Source organism: Zalophus californianus, chromosome 4 (assembly GCF_009762305.2).
Source record: "Zalophus californianus isolate mZalCal1 chromosome 4, mZalCal1.pri.v2, whole genome shotgun sequence".
Classification (NCBI taxonomy): Eukaryota; Metazoa; Chordata; class Mammalia; order Carnivora; family Otariidae; genus Zalophus; species Zalophus californianus.
In genome coordinates this window covers 189,334,667-189,358,357 of record NC_045598.1, presented here as the reverse complement: position 1 = coordinate 189,358,357, position 23,691 = coordinate 189,334,667, and positions in this window count along the sequence as shown.

Below are 23,691 nucleotides of genomic sequence, written 5' to 3'. Positions count from 1 at the left end.
CTCCCGGTGCAGACATACTAGTTGAGTGCTTGCTGATTGGTGGATGGACGGATGGCGGATGGACGGATGGAGAAGCCAACAGTCACATTGCCGAGCAGAGGCTGGTCTAGGGGAGCGAGCTTGCTTCCTCATCGAATAGACCAGGGTCTGTGTGTGCAGGGCTGGGTGAGGTCCGGGGCAGCAGAGAAGAGTGTTGGATGCCATCCGATGGGATCCTTGCCCACACATGGTGCTGTTCTTGGTGCTCAGACATAAGTCAACAGCCAGGTCCTTTCACGAAAAGAGCACAAGTGTGAGTGTGTGAGTGTGAGGTTGAGTGTGAGTGTGAGTGTGTGCACTGAAGGTGGGAGAGCCATCTCAGTCTACCACAACTAGAAGCATTTATTTTGGCCTGCTCCCCTCCTGGCCCATCCCTGGTTTGGCGGATCCGATCTCAGAGGTTCCGAGGGTTCTGAGATCATCACGGTGCCCAAGGCCCTTGCTGTGATGAGCAGCGGCCCTTCAGAGCAGGCACGCCTGCTCCCCTCCCCCTGCTCCCCCGGCCTGAGGGTTCACAGTCTGGTCAGAATTAGGACACTCCTGCTTCGGACTCTCTGAGCCTGTTTCTTTTTCTCTAAAATGGAAGTAGTGGGATGAATTGTGTCCCCCCAAAACATGTCCAGGTCCAGGCTCCCCAAGGGCCCGGCTCACAGTCAGCACCCAGCACATAGTCAGCACCCTGTGCATAGTCAGCACCCAGTGCACAGTCAGCATCCAGCGCATAGTCAGCACCCAGCACATAGTCAGCACCCACCCCGTGCATAGTCAGCACCCTGTGCACAGTCAGCATCCCGTGTGTAGTCAGCACCCAGTGCACAGTCAGCACCCACCCCATGCATAGTCAGCACCCTGCACACAGTCAGCACCCAGCGCATAGTCAGCACCCTGTGCACAGTCAGCACTCAGCGTACAGTCAGCACCCACCCCATGCACAGTCAGCACCCAGTGCACAGTCAGCACCCTGTTCACAGGCAGCACCCAGCCCGCACACTCGTGCGGTTACAGTATCCCTGCAGCTTTCAGACTGCGTGTCATTGTCCACTATGCCGTGGACGCTCCAGGGGACGGGTGCTCCCAGCCCCTGTCCAGCAGGCAGTGTTCAGGAGGACACGAGGGGTCCCAGGCAGGCCGCAGCCTCCCTCTCCCCCTGCTAGGTGCCTCTTATTGGAACCATGGTCTTTCCATCCCTCACGAGCCTGCTCTGGGTCCAAGGTCACAGCAGGCGCTGTGGGCACTCAGTCTGTGGGGTACCCAGAAATGAGAGCAGGTAGCCTTTCCCTAAGGTGCCAGGTGCAGCCGGCAATACCCGTGAGGCATCGTGCATGGCATGGCCCTGGCTCAGCCTGGCCATGTGCCCCTTCCCGGCACTGCTCCAGCCCCTGCTTCCACCACTACATCCCCTGCGTCACCCTGTGCGGACTTGGGTGATGTTGGGTACAGTCCCCAACCCTTGGCCACTGTGCTGGGCCATGTTGGGCATTGCAGCTGGTGTCAGGGCCCCTGGGCTCCCTGCACATGTCCCCAGGAGCACCCTCTCTCCCGCTGTGAGGGCTACAGTTCCGAGGACCTCCGCAGGTTCTCCGGGGGCCACTGTTGGCTCCCGGCAGAGAGACACTGGCTCTGACCAGTGATTTGCCCGCTTGCAACACTGACGGCTGGAGCGGGTCCCCTGAGGGCCCCGGTCTGCGTCTCAACACGGGGACGGTGACAAGTGCGCAGGGGGCGGAGGACACTGTGCTGGGGTCTAGAGAGATTTTCCGCACATTCCCCATTGTGTCCTGGACAGTTTTTCCTGACTTTTCCTTCACTGCCTCCTGATTGTTCTGTCAGCACATCTGGGGCGGTTCTGTCTCCCCTGACCTGATGCCGCTCTCATCACGGCCCAGGGACAGGTGCACAGCTGGAAGGGCAATTCCACGGAGGGTGACCCGACTGCTGGAGGCCGCGGTGCTGCGCCGTGTCCATCCTGTGCGTGCGCTGGGGGTGGGGGCAGCAGAAGGGACCCCTCCAGTCCATACCCGGGATGGTGGGGTGGTGCTTTCCTAATCACTGCGAGAGTCCCCTGAAATTCCCGGGTGCCGCAGACTCGGCGGCCTTCCCCTGCCTTTCAGGAAGGGGCTCGGGGGGGGCACTGGGAGTTTCCTGCCCTTCTCCACCTCCTGGGTGAGGGCGGGGATTTGGGAAAAGTGCCTCAAGGGAGGTCTCAGCTCCCACTCCCTCAGCAGAAGGTGAGGTTTGCTCCGACTGCTCAGGTTAAATTACCATATTAATTATTCAAGAAACTTAATGCGATCAAACCAGAATCTGTGTACCGGATCCAAGGGGGAACCAGAAACAAAATCGATGGGTCCAAAGGACTTGGCAGCTAATAAATAATTGACTCCCCTCCCCTTGAAGTGTAACTGGGAAAGAAAGAACACTGCACGATATGCAGACCAGACAGAATGGCAGACAGACAGACAGAAGGTAGACAGACAGACAGGTAGATGCCAGACGGGCAGACAGGTACGGCGGGGAGGGGCGGCAGAAAGGGAGAGGACCGGGGACCACGTGCAGCCGTGTCTCTGGGTCCCGAGCGAGGAGTCCAAGTGAGCACAGTGTCCATCTGCGTGACCCTGGGGGTGCGGGGACCCTGCAGTGTGCCAGGACGGGCTCGGGGCCATCTATTTATATCCAGATCAATTCTAAGTCGGTTATAGGACTCTGCCTAATCGAATGTGGTGTCCTTTGTAGGCCGAGATGAGACACCTGACCCCCGTCCCCGGGGGGGTCCAGGCCCTTCTCCTCAAGGCCAAGCTGCTGACAGAACGCAGCCAATGTCCCCGTGTGCTCCGTCCGGGATGGGCTTGTCAGGCCTTCCCTATGGCTCTCTGACAGCCTGACACACTGTGCCCAGAGCCCCGGGCTAGCCCTGTGCCATCCAGCCGGTCACTGTACTTGTTGGAGGAGCCTGGGTGTCCTTGATGGAAAGTGGGGGCCCTGACGCTCATGGTGCGTCCCTGGCTGGGAGGGCGGGCAGGCGGTGGGGCACGTGGGGCCCCTGGGGGGCGGGCAGGGGGGCCGATCCAGCCTGTCAGAGGCTGCCTCGGGAACGTGGCTCGGGCCAGTGACAGGCTGGCCTTGCCCTGGCTTGCAGGGTAGACTCCGGGTGCCTCTCAGGGACACTCGCTCCCAGTCCGTCAGCGCAGGAGGCGCCGGGGTCACCTCTGGGCCTCACTCTGGTCTATTAGCTGCTGCTCCTGTCCAGCCGGCAGGGCTGTGCTCAGGGGCGTGAGGCACGTCTCTCCTTCTTTGTCAAAACTTCCTGAGTGTGTGCCCAGCACCGAGCTAACCAGTGTGTGGGAGACCGTGAAACCAGGTCCCCGCCTCCGAGACCCCTCGGGTGGGTGTTATGGGGCCGCCCTGGGCCAGGGCTGTGGACGGGTGTGGCCTTTACAGCTCGGGGCACCCCCACACTGGGCTGCAGAGGACGAGGCCCCTCTGTGCCCCGGGGCCCACCTCCTCTTGCTCCCGTTTCTTCCCCTCTCTCCGCCTGCCGACCCCCTGTGCCCCCCGAAGGCACGGTCTCAGACGGGCGTCTGCAGCCTCTAGAGCCGCTGAGGGCATGACTCAGCGACCAGCAGTCCTGGGTTCGAGTCCTGCATCTGCCATGGGGCGCCTCTTGCCTTACCTTCGAGTCCTGAACCCTCGTCTGTGAGGTGGGTCATAACGTGCTCGCCTCCGACAGCTGTTGGGGGGTGGAGTGTTGTCATCAAATAGCACTAGCTGTAGGAAGCCCTTGGGACCTCGGCTCGGCTTGCATGGGGGAGCTGCTGGCCGGGGGCCCACACGTCCGTCCGTAGTCTCACAAACGCTGGTGGATAATGAATCCGTCCACGCTCAGGCTGGATAGCTTGCTTGTTCGCGCTGTGTTGGCACCTGCTGTGTGTGCCCTGAAGCCACCGCGGCGTCTGCATGGGACCTGCGTCGTGAGGGGCTGAGGGAGCCCGGGGCCCAGACCCGCCTGCGCACGAAGTCGCGGGATGGTGGGAGTTTCCAAAGCAGAGACTTCCCCTCCCTGCCCGGGCGCAGATGCCGTGGGGTCATGAGCACCACTTCGCCCGCGGGGGCGCTGGGGGGATTAACCGCAGGCTGCGGGGTGCGGCCGTGGAGCTGGGGTGTGAACCCCTCCGCTCTGTCCCTGGAAGCAGCCTCCGGGGGTGAGCCTGGCCCAGGATGAGCGGGAGGGACACCTGGTGGAGGGCTGGAGCCTAGGGCCCGGCCCACTGGGAGCTGCGCTCTTCCCATTCCGGGTTACCAAGGCCGGCCTCCGACGGAACAGAAGCCCGCAGAGCCCAGCAGCAGGTGAGTCTGGTTTTATTTCCATTTTAATGAGAAACAATTGATTACGCTTTCACTCATCTGTTCTCCTCATCCCCAGCTCCGTGCTTTAGACGACGCCTCTCCTTATGGGTGCTCTCAGGGGCTGACTGAAGACGAACCCTCGGCCCCCTCCCCCCACAGCTCCTCCTGCCGCACAGCAGCAATGACACCGGTGGGCAGCAGAGGGCGCTGGGAGCATGCAGAGGCCTGGAGGAAGCAGGAAGCAGTAGGGTAGGGAGTTTGCACTGTGTGGCCCTTCCAAGATGAACTGAGGATGGTTCCCCATCCTCTCGTACCTCACTGAGTTCCTGGAAAATGTGCTGTGGGGACCATGTGAAAAAGTACATGCTGCTTCTGAGGAGTACTTACCCCGAATGCCCTGACTTCTGTGGCCTTGGTCTGTACGACCTAGAAGGAAACCTGCTGACCCCACTTTTTCTGTTTCTCCCCAGCACCAGCTGAATATAGCCAGGAAAAGTCACTCTCGTAGCAGAGACCATCACCCATTCACCAAAACCTGTTCCCTCTCCTTCTAGGCATGTGACTAGTCTGCATCCGCCAGCCTGCCTTGCTGTCAGGGGTGGCCAGGGGACTGTGTTCCGGGCAGTGGAGTGAGAGAGGGGGCATGTGCATCCTGTGGGGTCAGGCGGTGCCCTCCTCCGGCCGGGTGCAATCATGGACAAGTAGATGGCAGAGCCGCAAGATGGGAGGCTCCTGGGGGTTGTCCCACGTCCCTGCAGGGGCTACCTGCTAAGCTTGCCTCCATGCCTTATGTGACAATTAACTTCCCAGCGGGGTGGAGCCATGGCACACGCGTGGGTCTGTCTGTTCCCTGGGTCCCTGTGGGTCCACGGCACTACGTGAGACATAGGGACAGGTGCTGGGCGAAAGCCGTGGCAAGGGAGAGTGGAACCTGCCCCATGGAGGTTAGTGCGAGGGAGACGGACCGTTAGGAGTCACTCCCGACAAGTCATCTCGCTGAAGCCCACCGTAGGTGCCGGGGGAGCTGAGGACCCAGGTGGTTGGGAAGGGCCTTGGGGGACACTGCTTTGGCAGGGTCTGAGGACAGAGGATCTGGCACCTGGGGCGGGGGAGCAGTGCTCCAGCAGACGGAATCACGCACACAGCGGCCTGGAGGCGGGCAGGCGGGAGGTGGGCAGGGGCAAGGCAGAAGGAGCGAGGAGGGCTCACGGGTCAGAGAGAAGGCCAGCGTGGCCGCAACCGGAGGGACTGCGGGGGAGACGGGTCAGGGCCGGCCCCGGTAGGCCCTCCCCTCCGCCCGCCCACTGTCCCTCCCTGGGTGCTGAGCTCTGAGCCCCTCACATGAGCGTCGGGTGGTCGTGTGGGTGCGGGGCGAGCCAGCCATGGGCAGCGGGGACGGGTAGGCGCTCTGCTGGGCCTGAGGCTGTCTCTGTCCTCACATCTCCTGTCGCCGGAAGCAGGCCGTCCGCTGTGGCCCAGACGGGCCCGCCCTGCCCCGGGCCGGTGTCGGGCACGCGGTCTGAACCCAGCTTTGCCTCGGGCCTGCCTCCTGAAGGGAGGGGCTCTACGTCTTTGCGAGCCCACCCGGGCCTCCCCACCTTCCACCGGGCGCTGCAGCGCTGCGGTTGGGGTCCCACGGAGGGTGTCTGGGAAGCACGTGACACGAAGCTGGGAGCCCCCACCCTTCTTCCTGCGGCTCCTGGGAGGGGTCCTGGCATCGGTGGTGTGTGCTCTTGCCTGAAGCGGTGGGCTGAGGACAACCGATGACTCCGGTAATTGCATCCCTCCCAGCCCCCGGCAGTGTTGAACGGGCCAGGAATCTGCGGCGTCACAGGAATCGACACTGTAATATCTTTATCCTGATGAGGGGATGAGGTGAGGAGGTGGGGACACACCCATCCGGCTCTCCCTCCAAATCTGGGGGAGGCCAAAGCTCCCGGGGACCATGGGGCGATGAGGAACTTCTGGGGGACTGATGATGTTGGGGCGCGGGGACCCTGGTGTCCACACCCTCCCAGGCTGAGTGACCTCCACGTGTCACTTGCGGTCCCTGGGCCCTGGTGCTCTGAGGGACGGTGTGAAGAGCTCTGGGAAGTGCCAAGTGACTCGCGCATGTCACGCTGTGGGGACAGCACAGAGCGTACGGCGGAGGCCCTGAGGCCGCAACCCTGGGCAGGGTTAGTTCTGCAGCATCGGGAGGTGCGCACACAGTGTGATGAGACCGCCGGCCTCTGACCGGTCCTGCTCTGTGATTCCCAAGGGGTGAAGTTATGGACTCAAGGTCACTCCTTCAGTTGGGGGGGATCGTTTTCCAGAGCACTGCCCACGAGGGTGAGGGGGTCCAGTGACAGCCCCAGGGCGAGGGGGGCAGCCCCTTAGGGGCCCGAACAGCCTCCTGCGAGACCAGCAGCCGTCCGTCTCCTCCTGGTTTTGTTTCTTCTGAGAGCACCGCTGGTGAGAAATGGGCTTACCGCTGTTGCTCCGAGGCTGAGATAAATGACACTATTTCCTGGCTCGTCTCGTGAGCGATGTTTTCTTCTTTAAAAGAGAAACATCACTGTCCCCTCCTGTTTGCTCAGCTGTGAGGGTTACTCATTTGTTCAGATAAGTCCTCCGACATCAGCTGTCTCGAGCCCTGCCGGCCAACGGAGGGATCCGGGGCCCCGTCTGTCTGCCGGCCCCTGTCCGTCTACTGGCCGCCCTCCACGCGGGGGGACAGGGACACGCTATGGGGCAGACACAGCCCCAGCCTCAGAGCATCGTTCAGTCTGATGGGGCAGATGGCTTCTGCTAAGCTGGTCAGATGGAGGAGACACAGCACCTGATCTGCCGGTCAGATGTGGGAGACATGCTCTCAATTCCACGTGGTCTCCCGGTGGGACGACAAAGGCAAAGAAGGCCAGGCTCTTTCCTCCGGGAGCCCCTGGTCTCCAGGGAAACCACAGGCTTCACAAGCGTGGGAGACACAGGGTCCCTGCCCTCCAGGCATCCTGTGGTCTGAGGGGAAGTCGGCACCTGTCCACGGAAGGCTGAGGGACCACGTCAAGGCAGTGGAATCCCTGCTCCAGAGACAACCAGCCTATGCCTGGGATGAGGGAGTGGCTGCCTGATGTGGTTTTATTGACTCTGGAAGGAGTGGAGAGGCACTTAGCCTACTGGTTGAAGGCGAGAATTGCGGAGATTCAGCCAGATGTTCCCAGGCCCACTCCTGCTGAGCCACACATGCGGCAGGTACCTGGATGGCGGGCTTGGCGTCCTTCCAGGTCCTACCCGGGCTCTGGCTGGGCTCCAGTGGGGGCTGGACCTGAAGGGGGACCAACGTCATGGCTTCAGCGAGACTTCAGGCCCCACCTGCACGGGCTTGCCCAGGGCATCCCAGAACCAGAAGCCCCTCACCAGTCCCTCCAGAGACCCCAGAAGCCCTGTCCCCGGAGAGCACGGATGTCCCTCCAGGATGTGGGCCTGAGCCATGGCCTCCCAGTCACGAGGTCTTGGGCTCTGACAGGCTTTGGGTAGGCCCCATCAGAACCACTGGGCTTCCTGCACCATCAAGGGCAGGAGGGGTGTAGAAAGCTGGGGCCAAGGTCAGCCCCTCCACAAAAGATTGCCACTGAGCTCTTGGCAGGGGCTGGGGGTGAAACCGTCCACAGCCTAGTCTCCTGGCCCCGAGTCTCCCTGTTGTAACTTTTCTCTGGTCTAGAGCCATGGTGGGCCCTGAACAGGGCAGGCGGCTGTCCCCTGGATGTTGTGGAGCAGCCAGCCGTGCGACCTCCGGCCGAGAAGCACCTCCTGGCCGTGCTCCCGTTGGTCACTAGCTGCGCGTCACGGGAGCACAAGGTCATCGGGCCAAACACCCTGGTCTGCTTTCTCGGCCCCCTGCGCAGGCCCTCACACAGTGTCCCGGGCCCTGCAGTGCCCGTCAACTCCTAAGTGGGGAAGGATGACTCCGACCTCCCCTGGGCCTTGGACTCAGTTCGCTGCCCGGCCCAAGGGAGGGGGGCGGAGAAGAGCAAAAGCAGAAAGCAACCCAAGTGTTTTCCACGATCTAGTTCTGTCTATAAACCTCCAGTCCCTGCGTGTGTGGTGACCAGAGTCCCCGCCCTCGTCCAGCGGGGTCTGTGGTCCTCTGGAGGCTGCAGCGCGCGGCCGACGGTGGGCATCAGCAAACACATCAACACCGGGTAGAGCTGCAAGAGCCAGCCTCAAGTATCCAACTGCTCCCTTTTTGGCCCAAACTCATGTTCAATAAACCGCTGGACGCCGTCCCCAGTAATTCGAGCCAACGTCGATCCCTCCCCCAAGTGCCCGCAGTGTCTCGCTGTCCGTAGTGCATGCACGGGTCTGGAATTTTTCATGTTTATTTTGTTTCCTGATTTCCCGAGTGTTCATCTTTTATAGGATCGATGTCTGGTTCACCTCCTAGCCTCCATCACCCAGCACGGAGCCCTGACCTTTGGGACAGTTACTGAGCGAGCGACGGCTCACGTAGCTTCTATACCCTAGACCTGCTGGTCACAGTGGGGCCAGAGGGCAGCGTTGTGGGGCCTTGTAGCTGCAAACTCGCCGACTTACCCTCCCAACCACACTCAGGGACCACGCAGACTGCACCCCCAGCTCACATGTGGGCACAGAGAAGTTACAGAACCTGCCCAAGGTCACACAACCCCGGACAGTTTTTTCCCAGGAAAAAGGTGCTTACTGAAAGGAAACATGCTGAACTTAACCAAACCAACTGGTTTAGTAAGCTTGGGTGCACCGAGCAGGAGAAAAAAGTCGGACCTCTTTTCCTTAGGGTAGTAGAATCTCAGAAATATGGGGCACAAGAGATTATCTGGTCCAGAATGATTTTGTAAACGAGCAAAGGTCTTATGTGTATGAGGGATGAGGCTCTGCACCACACTTGGCCTCGTGTAGATCAGATTATGAGCAGGACTGTGAACTTCTCCACCTGTCACCTGGGATCTGCAGGTTCCTGGCCTTCTCCACCTGTCACCTGGGATCTGCAGGTTCCTGGCCTTCTCCACCTGTCACCTGGGATCTGCAGGTTCCTGGCCTTCTCCACCTGTCATCTGAGGACCCGCAAGGCTGTGACACACAGTTGCTTTGGGAACTAGAAGAATCTGAGAATGTACATACCAAGCCTGGGCCAAATGTGGGCCCCAGGGTGCTCGTGTTTATAAAATGAGGTGGCTGCACAAGGTGTTGGACCACATTTGCAGAGCTTGGTTGGATTTCTACAATTCAGTGGAAAAAAATGTGACCAGCCCGTGTGTTTGTTAGGTCATGGGTTCCTCTGTATGTGGTGGAGAACCCGAATTTCGGTGCCTGGGGCTTTGCGGAAAGCCTTGCTCCGTCTCACGATACCGCCCTTCTCATCTGCCCCGTGTCTCCTAATTCACAATCTTCACAGCACCCCAGTGACCCACACAGGGCCACGGGTTTATCCTCAGGGTCCAGGGGAGGAAGCGGACATCCAGGGGCTCTGACCTATCCAAGGTCAAGCCGCAGAGCCCGGGCTTCCCGACAGCGTGGGGTCCCCATGTCTCACACAGCCTGGGAAAGCACTTTGCAAAATCTGTTGACTGTTGACTCAAAGCACGGAGCTTGCCCCTCTGACTGGGGGCCTCGTTCTCGTGGCGCTGCCTGGAGCTCGGACCTGGAGCTCGGCCGTGATGCCTGCAGGTGCTGTCCCTCCCCTGCCGCCCAGCTCGGACACAGGCTCCTTGGCTTCTTGGCTGCTCCCCAGGAGGCGGTCCTGTGGCTCTGCCAGTGAGGGCAAGGCACGCGGACAAGGGATGCGGAGGCCCCCCCTGCAGCTCCGCCCTCCTGGCCAGTTGCTGGAGGGTCACAGACCGCTTGTGCAGGGAGGACGAGGTGAACTTGGCTTTCTGGCCTCTGGCGGGGAAATCAATACCATCCTGCAACGCTTAGATCTCATGCCCCAGAGACATGTTTCTTATCCCATCTGTGGGATTAATTGCAGCCAACCCTGTCCTCTGTCACAGAACACAGATACTGGCCCAGAGGATGTGTCTGTGAGTGAGTGAGGGAGTGGATCAATACGAGATTCATGACAGGCCCGGCCTAGGAGGGGGACCTGATGCCGCCTGATAGAGGCACAGGTGAGGGGCTGGGTCCTGCCGCGCTCCAGGCGTGTTCTCACTTCCTGCTCAGACAGTATCTCCTTGGGGTGTTAGCCCCTGGTCCTCAGAGCAGGGCACTTGGGCCAGGTCCTGGCTCTGCCGCCGGCCAGGCTGTGTCCTCATCAGGTCACCTACCCTTCTTAGAGACACGAGGCCTTCATCAGAAAGGATGGTGGGTTCCCCAAAACCACTTCTTGGTCTTTTGCAGATTCTGGAAACTCCCCAGCCTATGCACCGGCCAGGTCACTGATGGGACCTGAGTCCTTTGAAGGACCTGTGTCCTGACATGGGTGGTCTCCTTGCTGCAGTGTCGCATGGCGTCCTGATGATGGGCCGTAGGAGCTTGAAAGGGGCCGATCCCGCTGTGGCCACACAGAGGGTTGTGCACTGGGAGCCAAGATCAGTATGCGGCACACGCATCGCCTTGGGACCAGGGCCGGGCAGGACTGGGGACTTGGGTCTCTGTGCCCTTCAGTGTGCTCCGGGTCTCCCACTGTGGGGAGGTGGGGGTCACACCTATGTGCAGGGCAGCAGGGGGAGGACCCCAGCGTTTGATTCACGGAGGACCGTGGCTTTCCAGTGTGGTGTTCTGTGCTGGAAGGCCCTATTCCCAGGTGATCACTCCATCATCTGTGGTCCTGTCCTGTTCCTTGGCCCAAGTCTGGGTGGAAAGTGGGGAGGCTCTGGGCTCATCCTGGACCAACACTTTTTCCTAGAGGCAGACCTGGCTCTGTGCTGCTTGGACACAAGGCCTGGTCACCAGGGGACAGGCTGTGGACCCCGCAGAGCACAGAGCAGCTCCCTTCCCGGGGCCGGCCAGGGTCGGTGCTCAGGGCTGGATGCGCTGGATTTCTCTTCTCCCCATGGTGCTTTATTCTGTTCAGCACGCGTGGTGGAGATGCTCCTGGGTTTAAGGCAGGCCAATGGCCTGAGGAGCATGGCTGTGCTTCCTTCTCACACTTGAGGGAGTGTTCTGTATTCACTCATTCATTCACCGTGCACCTATGGAGCGCTCCCTGTGTGCAGAGAGTCAGGTGCAGACTCCCTGGCTCGACTTCTGCTCTGCTCCCTCCCCAGGGACGGTGGCAGCTCCAGGAGAAAGGTTTAGGATCTTCCTCCGGCTTGTTTGTTGTCCAGACAAGGACATTTACGGGAACTGCAGCGTTCTCCCAGAACGCGGGCGGATGGCAGCCTTGGCTCTGCTTCTTTTCTGTCCACACCACCAGCTGCCGGGGAGGGAGCAGCTGTTCCTGCAGCTGAGATCCTGCCTGGTGACAGGCACCCAGGAAAGCCTGCGCCCGGGCAAACTGCGTCTGGGTCAGTTCTGGTTTGGCGCTATTCATGGCTTCTGGGCCACCAGGGTGTCTAAGCGTGAGACCCCCTTGGTCTCCCTCAGCAGCGGTCACTGAGGCACACAGAGGGGCTGGCCAGCACTGCCCGGGGCTGAGCCCACTTACAGCTGGGCTTTGTGTCCCCTGCATCAGCCCCTAGCACTGCTCAGCGTCTGTCAGGGTGGGCACTCGGATGCTCTTGACTCCAGAACCCAGAACTCATTCACCCAGGGGCCACCGGACACTGGCCCTGCACTGGGGCCCGAGCTAGGCCCTGGGGACAGGGAGGGGACCAAGGCCTGCCCAAGGCCTGCCCGTCTACCACTGGGTGTTCACAGGGCACAACCAGAAAGGGGAGGGTGTGGGAGATGGAGGGGGGCAGGGGGCGGGAGAGGGCATCTCGGTGTCACTGGAGGTGAGGGGGCTTGGAGAGCACCAAGCACTTGGGAAATGTCCACGGATTTCTGGGGTTCCTGTTTAAAGGCCCCGGCACATACTCCTGGAACAGACGCTTGCTCAGTTGTCCGGCGTGGGGGCCATGTGCCGACGCTCAGCGCTCAGAGCCTGGCGCTGCTGCTTGGGGCTCATGGAGACCTGACTGGGCCTGCGGCGTCCTCAGGGTCTCCATCTGCACAATGGGGCCATGGGTAGCCCCTGCTTCCCGGGAACGCTGCACGGGTTCAGCGGGTGGGGCAGTGTCAGGCAGACCTCAAGGAACACACCGTCTCATTGAAGTCTTCTTTCTATACCCAGGGTTTTCCCGCAGTAAGCGTCCGCCGGGCTGCCGGGCCCCTGGCCGGGGGTGACCCTGGGAGGATCTGGCTTCTGGTGGCCGGCGGTGCTGGGGCTGCACGGACCCAGCCCACTGGTCTGCCAGAGCCGCCACCGAACCCCAGGGGCCACGGGCGCTGGCTCTGGAGTAGAAGCTTGTCCGTGTGCCGTGCCCTCAGCTCCATGGACGCGCTACCAGGGTGTCCACTCGACCTCCTGGAAAGGCTTTGGAAGGTGGAGATGGCAGGTGAGTGTTGGCGGCCGAGGCGACGCTGCTGGTAGATGCGCTTCACCCAGATGAGGTGGCGCCACACGGTGCTGGCCCAGGGCAAAGAGCAGCCGAGCCGGAGTCAGAGATGGGAGCTCTCCCAGCCCACTGGCCCCAGGAAGGGCCTCCACCACTCCAGGAAGAAGCTTCCCCCCCACCTCAGGCGAAGGCCGCTAGCCCCCCCCGGCCGGGCCCCCTGCGCCCGGCCGCAGGGCGGGGGGACTCACCAAGCAGCAGGTGTCGGGCCTTGCTGCCTCCCTCGTCACCTGCTAGCTCTTGGGCAGCACGGGCTGCACGCCAGCGTCTTCGGGGGGTGGGCAGTGGGGCATGAGCGTGGCCCGTGCCGGTGAGAGGCTGGGGTCCCACAGCCCGCGGTTTGCTCTGCAGTGAGCCACGTGCCTGTTTTGTCTCTGACTTTGATGGGAGCCCCGCCGGGCTGTGGGGCCACTGCCCCCGGATTACAGACACCGGGCGCTCCTTTCAGAGCTGGGGGATGTTTCTTGGAGGGGGTGCTGACACGGGTTCGAATCCCGACCCTGTCACCCAGGCCAGGTGATCTAGGGCAGGTGCTGCCGGTGTCACCAGCCTCGGCCGCCTCATCCAGGAGACGGGGTCAACATCCCGCGGTGGGCGGTGGCTCCACGTGTGAGTCCTGTCTGCCCTTTGTGCCAAAGGTTGCCCCACAGTTGGGGGGACAGTTGAAAGTGCATTTGGACTTGGTGGGACGCGTTCCAAAGAGCAAGTGTGCCCTGAATTCTCACGGAAGCAGAGCGGCCACAACGGAGCTCCTGCTCAGGTCTGCTCAGAAGTCCCGCCTGTGGGAGCTCCCTGCCGGTCCCCAGGCGCGGAGCCCAGCAAGTGTCCCCTCCCCACAGGTCTGGGAAGCATGGGGCAGCATGCGTGTCCCCGGAGATGCCTGCTCACCCGGAACCCCGGCAGGTGGTTGTCTGGACATGCTGTGACTTGTCAACCTCCTTTTTAAGCCGTGTGCTCGGAGTGCGCATCCTGTTCTGGGTGAGGCAGAAAGGCCGCCGGGCGCCAGAGGGCCCACGTGGCTGGGACCCCCTGGCTCTGCGTGTCTCCTCAGGTCGGCGCTGTGCCTGGCCCCCCGCGGCCCGCCGGCATTCCCGCACGCCCCTCACTCTCCTCCCCCCTGCGCTGGGCAGCGAGGGTGGCTCCTCCTTCTCCGTGGGGGCCAGGCCCCTTGTCCTCCCCTCTGGTCGATGATGACCGAAGGGACGACGGACTCAGATAAGCACTTCCCCCGCCCTGCTCTCGAAATCTTCCAGAGACTCCTCGCGGGGCTGGGCACGCGGCCAGGCACCCTGTTCACCATCGTGTTCAATCCGGCAGCGACCTTCTACAGAGGCTCCAGCTACAACCCCGCGGGGCTGTAAAGTGACCTGCCCGAGGTCACACGTCTGGCGCGTGGCAGAGCCCGAGCTCGAGCCCACCCCGGCCAGCCCCGAGCTGCCCTGCCCTGGGAGCCCAGGAGCTGGTGGGAACCCCAGACCCGGGGGCACGGGGAGGCTGAGCTGTGTGTCGCCTCCAACGCCCCGCCCCTGGCCCCTGGCCAGTCAGCCTGCATTCGGCATTTTCAAGCTTTGAGAGAGGGGCTAGGCTGCCGGCTCTGTGTTCACATGGCTGTGGGATCAAGAACACACCCAGTTCCTGCGGACACGGGACTGTGAGCTCTGAGCTCTCAGAAAGCCCACTAGCAGCCTCACGTCAGCTCCAGGCAGATTTCTGTCCACATGAGTTGGTCTTTAGAGTTTGCCTTCTGGAGACGCAGGGAGGGGCTCAGTCCACTCGACAGGTAGTGGAGGGGATGGCGTTCGGGACGTGGGTCCTGTAGCCCAGGCTGTGGCAGGGGAATGGGATGCTCCGTTTTCACTGTGGACTTTTGTATCTTCTGAATTTTCTCACAAGTGCATTTTAACTATTAGTAACAACTAAAATATTAAAAATTCACCAGGATGACGCCTGCAGCTGGGCCCCCTGGCTTTGCCAGACACTGGGGCCTCCTCTGCTGGCCGTCAGCAGCGTCCCTGTGCAGTGGTCAGGGGGCTGTGGGGCCCGGCACCGCCCTTCCAGGCCTTGGCACTCTGGGCAAAGTCACATCTTCTCCCCGTGCCCCGGTATCCGCTGGGGACGATGGGCGCAGGCGTGAGAGCACCCAGAACGAGCGAGTCTGACGTGGGTCACAGCTCTGGCGCTGCTCGGGACAGCCGGGGCCGGGATCTGATTCTGGAGCCTCCTGAACAGGCCCTGCATCTTGGGGCATTTCTGACTTCACCTGTGGTGTGTGGGGTGGGTGGATCTTGCAGGTTGATTTCTTCTCCGACATCCTGTGGCCTCACAGATATGCCCCACAACACAGCCGGGTGTCCCAGTGCCCGGGCCCCCAAGCTGGGGGGATGCTGATGGCTAGAGGGCCATCAAGTCACACGTCTCAGGGAAAGGCTTCCGGTTATTCCTGAATCATTAAGTGTCACTTAATTATTAAAAAAGTAAACAGCCCTGCACCGTGTCATTACATAGATCCTTGAAGACTGTAAATATCACTAAAGAACCAATTAGTGCCTCATTAACTGCACTGCTTACGGGGCAGAGTTTGTGCCGGGAGGGGCCCTCCTCCTCACCTGCCCTCCCGAGGAGCCCCCCTGCCCTCAGCTGGTGCTTTCCTCCCGGCTAGTCCTCCCTGCCTGCACACCCTGTCCTGGCTCCCCGCTCCCCTCCTGCCCAGCTTTACTGGGGCATAACTGTCAAATACAAACATTACATATAAGGTGTACAATGCGGAGGTTTGGTACATGCATATATTGTGAGATAATCCCATGATCCTGCTGATGGACACGTCTGTCCCCCCGCGGAGGGACCCGTCTCTTCCCTTCCGCCGTGTCTGTGGCAAGAACACTTAGGCTCTGCCTCGTCCCTGTGTCGCAGCATCCTGCTCAGTCCCGTTGGCTGTGGTCCCCAGGTGGCACGCCAGGGCACAGAATCTGTGCCCTTAACCAGCGCCTCCCGGTCACTCTGGCCCCTTGCCCGCGGCCGGCCCTGCTGCTGGGGCTCGTCTGTGTTGGCCCCCAGGGAAGCGAGATCTGCGTGTGTGTCTGACTCACTCTGCTTTACATAATGTCCTGCAGGCCCATCCGCGCTGTCACAAATGGCAGGCTTTTCTTCCTTTTTAAGGATGAACAATGCTCCTTTGTGTGTGTGCACGCCCCGTCTTCCTCGCGCATCCCTCCGTCCGTCCGTCCGTCCGTCCGTGCACACTCAGGCTCCTCATCTTGGCTTGGGAACAGCACCATGGTGAACATTCCCGTCTTGCTCTGCTTCTCCTTTCCTCCTCCCACCTCCCTACTCCCCCTGCAGCAGTGCCTTCTGTCTCTCCTTCCCTCTGTCCTTCCCCCTTCTCTGTCTGTCTGTCTGTCTGCCTCCCCCACCCCCAGATGTCTGTGTGGCCATGAAGCGTGTGTGTCATGGCGCTTGCCAGTTTCAGAGCGGTACCAGCCTCCGCTGCATCTTATCCGTCCTGTGGGAGCGCATCCCTCGGAGCACAGACGCCTGGCACCAGGTCGAGTCCCCTGGGAGCCCCAGGCCCGGCGGGGACGGAGCACGGTCGCCCCAGGAGGATCTCAGGTGTCGGCGGAGGCTCTGGAGGCTTAACTTGGACGTGTGACCTTGAAGCATCGTGGCGTCTTCTCGGCCAGAGGGATGGGTCAGCCACAGCCCCTTCCACCAATCCTGGGTCTCCTGCTTGGGAAGTCAAGTTTACCGAGGTATAATTTACAGACCATAAAAGGCACCATTTCAAGCGGCAGTTTGATGAGTTTTGACAAATATATAACGTAACCACCAGCACAATGAAGATATAGCACATCCCATCACCCCAAAGCCCACTGGGGCTGGGGTCACTCTCTCCCCAGCCAGCCCTCAGCGGCACTGACCTGCCGTCCCCACTGTAAGGTGGACCCGTGTGCACCGTGGGAGCTGCAGTGTGTGTGTGACCTCGGGACCCTCCCGTAGCCTCACGTGCCCCAGGGTTTAGGCTCTGCAGGGTTCTGTTTTCTAACATGCTGCAGTTTGTCCGTCCATCTGTGGACGGGCTTTTGGGTAGTTTCCATTTTTGACCCTGCTCTGCTGGGGTGGAGGCTGAGATGGGGACCAGGGTCCAGGCTGGGTGAGGGATCTGCTCACGGACACGCAGGCAGGAAGCGGCCCCGCCTGTGGGCTCAGGGCTCTATGCTCCCTGAGTCTTGCAAGGCTTCAAGGGTGGACGACTCAGGCCATACGGGTGATGGGTGGGTGGGTTCCCAGGTGGGAAAAGGCACCCTATGCATTTCTAGCCCATGCGATGGTCCATACTTGTATGCACGCGCATGCACACACACGTGTTACCCACACATGCTTACCCACCTTGCACATACAAGCTCTCCAGGGGCCTGGAGATGCTCTGCCTGGTGCTCCTCACTTTGGTTATGGTTTGGAGTAAAACCATTTCTCTGGCAAGGGCCCTGGAGCTACAGCCTACCAAGCCCCGACCTGGGCACTGCCAGCCTTCTGCAAGCCTGAAGGGAGGGTTTTAAATTAAAGTCCTGTGTAGACAAGGGCTTGCCCTGGAGTGTCAGCTGTGGGGGGAGAACGGGGCCTGGCTGGCAGGCGGGCTGTGGCCTGGGGGGGGTCAGTCATCTGCCCTCTGGGTGCACGAGTGTTGAGCATTCTGTGCGGTGTGGGGCTTGGAGGTCCGCTGGGTGCCCATCACAGGGAGGTCCTGGGGGCAGTCGCTGTGGCCTGCTGGGCAGCAGGTGGGCAGAAAGCACTGGAGGAGCTCCAGGGGTTCAGTGCAGAGAGAAAAGGATGAGCCACCAAATGAGGCTCTTCACCAAAATTAAAAACACAGAGGCAAATCACAACGTACGTTTTGCCAAAACATAATCGAACAACAACAACAAAAAAATCCACCTTAAGCCCAATGGATGATGGCCCATGTATGGGAGGGGACACACCGGACCCAAAGCAAAGTAGAGCCAGGGAAGGAAGGCCCTGCCTGGACCTTCGCTGAGGATGGGGGCTCACAGGGGTCTCTGTGCCCAGCTGCGGGGCAGAGGGAGGTGCGCAGGAGGGGACGGGGGGCTCACAGGGGTCTGTGAGCTCGGCTGGGGGTGGAGGGAGGTGTGCAGGAGGGGACGGGGCCATGCTGGGGCATGGAGGCACAGGACTGGTGGCCTGCCTGCCGGCGTCGCTCAGCTATCTGGGGTGCTCAGGACAGAGCTGGGCAGCCCTTTGGTTGGTGGCGGATGGTCCTCTCTGGAGGCCAGGAACCGTGGGCTTTGTCCTGACTGGCTCATTCTTTCACTCTGCCACGCTCTCTACAAACGCCAGACGTGTGCGGATCTGAGTCCGGTCTGTTGTGTGCTGTGGTCCAGGGATGCAGAAGCACGCTCCTGCCCCTCAAGGGAGTTACAGGGAGGCGCCTGAACAGGTAGGGGGGCTGCCTGGAGGAGGCGGCCCTGAGCAGAGTCTAAGCAGTGAGGAGGAAGGGCCGCACAGAGGAGGAAGCAGGCTGGGTAGGGGTCCGGGGCTAGGGGCTGAGACTCTACCCTCTGCAGATGCTCCCGATGGAACCTGCCTCCTGGCAGCCTGTGAGGGTTGAAGGAGGGAGTGCACGAGAGCACTGTGCTCAGAGCAGCGACCGTTGCTGTTCCCACTTTGCTTCCCTGAGTGGGGGGCCGCAAGGAGAGCTCCCTCCCCTGTCGCGTGCCCTCTCTGCCGCTGCCTGCCTCCTCCGCCTTGGGAGCCCCCGATCTGCCCCTCTTGCCTCCTGCCAGGGGCAGCAGCCCGGCTGACCCTGCTGGGGCAGGACTGTCTGAGCTGCCTCCTGGTGGGGCGTCCTGCCTTCCTGCTCATCCCGCTGGGACCACTTCCCATCTGGCCCTGCCCCAAGTCCTCAGCCGCTCTCCAGTCCCACAGAATCGAGGCTGAGCTCCTTTGCGTGGTGCGTGAGGCACTCCAGAGTCTGGCCCTTCATACCTCCAGCTTGTTGCCTAACTGCCCCCAACCCTGCAGAACCCCGGACACTAGCAGTGCCATGTTGCCTGTCATTCTCGCACAAATATGCAGAACACGGGGAGTCTCCTCCTGAGTCTTGGCACTGCTGTTCCAGTGTTTCGAGTGTCTGCATGTCCCAACTGGAAAACTGCTATCCATCCTTCAAAACCCTGCTAATGCATAACTACCTGCTGCGAAGCATTCTCTGATGCCCTTGGACGGGACTAAACTCTCACCCCCGTGCTCAGATGGCTCCTCTTCAATTTTTCCTGTATCCTAATTATTTGTTTACTTGCCTCTCTCCTCCATCAGATCAGGAGCTTCTAGAAAGCAGAGCCCGTGTCTTGAACACCAGTGTTTCCTCGGCCCCAGGCCCTTCAATCAGCATGCACCTGCGCTGTGCAGATAACTGGAGGAAAAAACAAAAGAGGCCCTCTCAGCCTGGTGTGGGGACTGTCCTCTCTGCGAATCCGGGGCAGGAGGGAAGACTCTGCCCGGCAAGGTCAGTTGGAATGCCCGCGCCCTCTGATCACATGGACACCATCTCAGAGAAAATGACAGTGTGTCTCAGGAGCCTCTGCCAACTCGGTGGCCCGCCAGGTTCAGGCAGGACAGACGCTCAAACTAGGTCAGAGGCCCAGCTCGCCTGCCTCGTTCAGAGGCGCACGTGCTGTGGTCACTGGAAAGAGTTAATCTTATGTGAGACTATCCATTTGGCTAATTAGTTGTTAATAAACTATTTCACACTGCAGCTCCACATTGCAAGAGGAATTTCAATGGGCTTTGCCAGGATGTGCTATTGGCGTTGGATGCTGGCCAGGTGCTGGGGCGGGGGTGGGGGATGGAGGGGGCTGGGCGCTGGCCGCCTCCGCCGCCCACCCCGCCTCTGCCCCATCGCCCCCAGGCCCATGTTCATTATTCACGTGCATCCTTGCTTCCTTCATGGCACGCACCATGCACGGGCTCCAAGGACGGTGGTGAGGCCACCCAGACCCTGCCCTCCAGGGCTTGAGGCCAACGGTGGAGGGAACCACGGATGGCGGGGCCACGGCCCCCACAGGGCCCCAGAGCACTTCACACACACGAACTCACTGGTGCACTTGTCATCCATCCCACACACCAGGGGACAAGCACAGAGGGGCTCAGCCAGTAGCCCAAGGGCACACAGCTGTGTGCTGGGACCCCAAGCTGCTCCCGGTGAGGCTGCGTGTCTACCTGTCCGTCTTCCCGTCCAGCTAGTCCACCGCCGAGTCAGGGGACTGTGGTGCTAGGCGTTCTCAGGGGAACAAGCAGGCATCCTGGTTTAGGAGGGGTCTGGAGGGTAGCTGGACCAAGAGTCAGAGGTGCTTAGGAGGCCCCAGGAAGCTCATAGAGTGGAGGCCACAGCAGGTGCAAAGGCCCTGAGTCAGGAGGTGTAAGAGCATCAAGGGTGAGCAGGGCTGAGATGGGGGTGTGCGGCCCACGATAGGAGGATCTGGGGAGGCTGAGGGTTGCATGCTGGGAGTGGCGTCCCTCCGCAGAAGAGCAGGGATGAGGTCCCGCTTATGGCTCCCCCTCTGGGAAGGCTGCCCAGTTCTCTCCCTCTCTTCAGAGGGGAGCTGACCTTTGGTGGCTCGGTCTCCCCTTCTATTCCCGACCCCTCTCTGGACGTTTCCCCCGCTGTCAATGTGGTATTTTGGATGGAGTGCGGGTCAGACGCCCCAGAAGCAAATCCACACCCTACCCCTTCGCTGTGCGATTCTGCTCAGAGGACTCAGCCTCCCTGAGCCCAGCGCCGCACCTGCAGAGGGAGGGCACGGGCTCCTGGGGCCAGGCACGAGTGGACCCTGGGATGCAGCAGGTGCTGGGTAAGTACGACTGTCCCCTGCCCTCACTCACTTCCCACTTTACCCCCCTGGGATCTGCTCCTTGGCCCTTCCCCCTGGGGAGTGAAAATCCAAGAATAAGCCTCGGTGTGGTGCTGGTGGCAGCCCCTTCCCAGGACCCCGCCCCAGCTGCACAGATGCTCTGACAAGGGTCCAGAACCCCCACGCTGAGTTTCGCTCACTCTTGTTGAGGTGACAGCCCCGTTTTGACCTCAGCTGCCCCCACATCATCAGCCTTGCTCGTCTCTCTCTGGTCCAAGCGAGGACAAAACCCTTCTGTGCATTATACTCCCCGCACAGCTGAGATGCCTTGGCATTGTCAAAAAGGGCATTTCAATCAGAACTCAAAGCCAGTGAGAACAAACACGTAAGTAAGTGAGTTCAAGAGCAAACACCAGTCGTGACTTCAAAGCCTGGGTTCTGGATCCCCGGGAACCGGCGGGAGCTCTGTTCCCACGTCGGGGGGCAGGGGCTTGGGGCAGAAGCCCCTCCCGGGGGCTTATTTCATTTGATCCTCAAGACAATCCCCAAAGACTCTGGAGAACATAAACCAAGCGCAAAAAATTTAAGACACTTGCTCTAGGTTATTGAAGCTCTATTCATAGGTAACCACAGTTTTGCCCCAAATAGTAGGTCTGACTTTCCAAACTTCTGTGTAGTGACCTCTCTCAGTGAGGAGTTCTGCACACTGTGAGTCCCCAGGGCCTGTCTCCATGGCCCAGGCCCCCTCTGGGGGGCTTGCCAGGCTGGTAGGGCTGGCAGGGAGGGTCCTGGGAATGACCCTGGCCTTCATGTCTCAGGTCTGTGCAGCCTCCGGAGGGACAGAGCCCCGAGGAGCCGTGGACCAGTACAGTGGCTTCCCCTTTCTGCCTCATACACCGGCCGGCATGTGCCAGGTCCGGAGCTCAGGGGCCCTGGGTGATGGACAGTCGCCTTAGCCCCCCGCCCTGCTTGGGGGCAGTACTGAGCCCTGATGGGGGCAGGGATGGCTTCCGTGAAGGTGTGGCTCCTGCTGGGGCTCTGAAGCATAGCCAGGGCCAGTCGGGGACCAGGGCCTTCCAAGTGGAGGAGGCTGAGGGCAGCAAGGGTCAGGGCCTGAGTGTGTGTGCGGTCGGTGGTTTGGTGGTCCCTGCTTCCCTGGAGGGCACCGGGGGGCCCTGTGAGGGGCTCCTCCCAGCCTCCTCCCTGCACACAGCCCTGGGTCACCCTAGAGAGAGATGTTCCTGCTCTGGGTCACTCCCAGGGGGGTTCACAGATGGAAGCAGCCCTGAGCCCGTCAGGCTTTAATAAGCAGTTACCTGGGCTGAAAAAACTCTGATCTGTAGCATTTGCCAATTGCTATGGTGCAAATACCATGGCGAATTTCAGGTTAGCAAGGTGACATCAATGATGTGGCCTGGGGGAGAGCTGACCACGTGGGGCTCCCCACGGGGCGGCGGGCTCTCTCCCGCTCACCCTTGATGAAGCTGTGAAGGCCACAATTCCGGCATGGAGTGGGGGTGGCTCAGGGGTTTGCTGGGGGTGGGGGATGGAGAGGGGCACCCGGGGCACCCGGGGAGGGCACTGGAGAGCCTTCGCCGAGCCTGCTGTGGACTCCTGCATACCCACCTGCTGTAGCCGAGGTGGGGACCCAGCCTCTCCCCAGCCCCTCAGCCTCTCTAGACTGAGACACAGGAGCACGGCCTTCCAAGGGCAGAGGGCACTGTATTTTGTCAATGCTCATACACGGGACCCAGCAGGTATCACAGTTACAGTGATGAGAAATCTGAGACTCTGCAGGCAGGCCTGTAGCTCCTGGGAGCTGAGAGGTGCACGTAGGAATTCAGACCCCAAATGCGATCCCCTGCTGCCTCGGTCCTGGGAGCGTGCGCCAGGGCCCCCGCTGTGCCTGAAACGCCGCTGGTCTGGCCGGGGTGAGGTTCTGGGGCCAAGAAGTCCTTGCGCATTGCCTTGCAGAAGGAAGGGCTCTTCCCACGTCTGTTTATGCTCATAAACAATTTATCCCAATCAGAGTGCATGACCTCGGCATGACTGACGGGTGGCTCAGACCACACAGCTCAGAAATCAAGCCCCTGCTTTCCTGCCTGGCATGAAAGTGGCCTGGGGTTTGCATGGCAATGGCTTTGAGACCTTCTCCTGCTTCCAACTCAGGGAGCGTGTGCCTGCTCAAGGGGATTCTGCCGGCCCACGCTGGACTTGCTGGCACCAGAAGGCGCCCAGAGGTCTGGGCACCGTGACCTTGGACTGCAACGCCCTGGCGTCCGGGCCCGGTGGCAGCCCTGGTACAGGCACGGAAGTCCGCCACGCCAGGGTCTCTCATATAGTGCAAACACAGCACCCCATCTCCCGGAGAAGCGTCGCCGACAGGTGACTCCTCTGCTCCGTCAGCTTGTGGCTTCCGGTGGGCGGTCAGTGAGGGATGTGGTTAGAGGTCCCTGTGGCCATGGGCCTGCTCCCCACCTCCCTGCTGGAAAGTGGGCTTCCTGGCCTGATGTGACTGTGTGAGGGGGCCGAGCCAGTGGACCCAACGCTCAGGCACCCTTCGTGCCCCTGGCGGAGGTCTGGTAGGTAGGAAGGCCAACCCATATCCAGAATCTCCTCCACTGAAAATGAAGTGCAGGCCCTTCCATCTTGGAAGGGACCCAGTGTGGTCAATTTGCCACCACGTGGTCATTTGGTCCCTTCGAGGAATGAGCCATACATTGCTGGCTGGTGGGGGCAGGCAGCTGGGCAGCTGCGTGGGTAAGTGGGAGCTTGTGCTGTTGGGCCCATGGGTTGCCTCCTTCTCTGCCTCCGTGGGCATTCATTCAGATGTCCTCAAGTCAGCATAGCGGTGGCAGTGACCGAGGCTGGCTAACTACTGGTCTGATCAGCCATGC